The sequence below is a fragment of the Empidonax traillii genome, unplaced genomic scaffold (assembly GCF_003031625.1).
Source record: "Empidonax traillii isolate 1590-97213 ecotype Southwest subspecies unplaced genomic scaffold, ASM303162v1 scaffold178:size2223814, whole genome shotgun sequence".
Taxonomy (NCBI): Eukaryota; Metazoa; Chordata; class Aves; order Passeriformes; family Tyrannidae; genus Empidonax; species Empidonax traillii.
Genome location: NW_020955371.1, coordinates 1,712,560 through 1,714,531, shown reverse-complemented (window position 1 = coordinate 1,714,531; position 1,972 = coordinate 1,712,560). Strand labels below are relative to the sequence as shown.

The following is a 1,972-nucleotide window of genomic DNA, read 5'->3' as shown; positions in this document are numbered from 1 at the left end:
ACCCGGGCAGAGCGACAGCAGAGCTACCTCCACCTTGGGTCCGCCGGAAGAAAGAGAGCGAGAGCTTCCTCTCTCTCCTTATTTATACTCTTGCTTACGTAAAATTGTATGGAATACTGGGAACATGACCTTGGTTCCTTGGTTACAACCTGATCACCAAGGAAGGCCTAGATTCAAAACCACCACAACAACGTATTTTGTATCTCAGTCTATACATAAAAAATGCATGTTGGAACCTCAGAACACAGAACAAAGTCAGGTTTGTAAAAACACCCCCTTCAGAGTGTCATCACTGTCATCAAAATCGCTCCAATTAATACCCAGGCCAGTTATCATCTCCAGAAAAATGCACAAGAGAAAACACACAAGTGGCCTTACTTCTGGGAAATAATGGACACAGAATTCCTGCTCCATTTCAGGAACACTCTCCGTAGATATCATTGGTAGGACATGTACCCAAATCCACTCTCATCTAACATAATCATGAGAAGCACTAGACAGAGATGGTGGTTATGCTGAAAATGAAAGTTGTCTGAAATATTCATAGACTTGCAAACCCAGTCATATTTAGAATTTCAGTGAGCTGGGAACACTGAGCTGAATGATCCTTTAAGCAAGTTTTACGCAAAAGAAAGTTGAGTCCTTTCTGAAGGAAGGGAAGGGCAGGAAGCAAATTAGAGAATAATATATTAAAAATGATGCAAGGTTTTCCTTGAGTAGTTCTTGCATCCCATTTTTGGGCATGACAGGTCAAATGACTGACATTTGGCAGACGCTGCCCTGTATCTCAGATTTGTAGAAGATGGTAAAAAGAAGTCCCACCTATTTTGATCGTGCTACAAGGCTACAAGATGATTTGCACACAGCTCAGGCTTGGATTTTTAGCTGCTTTTTCTGAAGCTCCATGCAGGTCAAACATGTACAAGCAGAATTGAGCAACTTTTTCCCAAGAACTGCTGGTGCTGTGAGACACATTGGTTCTGAAAACAAATTCTGAGAGTCAACAAGGAATTCAGGAAGAAAGCCTGAGACTGATTTAGCAAGGGAACTGGTCAATGATTCTACAGGATGAGAACTAAAACCAAAACCCAGCAGATTCAATACCATGCTACAGTTAGGGAGAGACGAGCTGGACGACTAGACTAGTGAAGAAGATACAGTCGTGTTTAGGAGGATGAAGGAACCTTATTACAAAAATGTCTGGGGAATTGTGAACAAAACGGAGTTTCTCTCCCCATGGGCCATTTTAGGATCAAGTCAAGACAACATCACCTACTCTCACAACAAAAGCAGTACATCAGGACTCCCACTCCCTCCCCCTGACGACTGATGGCCACGAGGAACTACCAGAAGAAAACAAAGGTGAGAGTTGCTGCATTTAGGATATCCTTTATCCAAACCACCTGTAGCATCCTCTGCTGTGTGTGTGGTGGGGCTGCCTTGTGGGATTTCACCAGATACAAATCTTATCAATCCCTTTAACAAAAATAAGTAATAGCACCAAGATTTTCTTCTAAAAACTTATTTTTGGCTATTCAAAAGATAACACTATGCCAAATCTTCTTTGTTCAATGACCAGTTTGGGGAACTGGAAGACAACAGCATGATGGGGTCTATGTCAAAAGAAGCTGACAGTTGCTTTCCTTGGAAAGAATGTAATGTGACTGTACAGTTTAAAAATAGGTATATAATTTTTAATGCACCATTTAAAGCGATGTAATTTCTATTTTTAACCCATCTGACTATATATAGAGATAGTAAAGATATATATAAATACACTCCCCCATAAATATGTATAATTGCATAACAACATGACACAGAGAAGCAAGGTCAACTAAAACCTGCAACTGAAACCTCAATCTCGACACTCTGTAGCATCAGAACTATTTGTGTTATGAACACCGGGAAGCTCATTTGAAAATCCATAACAACATGATGACAAATTGAAGTAAAAATAGTAACAAACTGCCTT

At 40.3% G+C, this 1,972-nt stretch overlaps 1 protein-coding gene across 2 annotated transcripts in view; it reads right to left on the bottom strand.

The window, feature by feature from the left end:
- ESYT2 (extended synaptotagmin 2) overlaps window positions 1–1,972 on the bottom strand; it is a 77,514-nt gene that overhangs the window by 39,733 nt on the left and 35,809 nt on the right. The gene's annotated exons all lie outside the window — the stretch shown is intronic.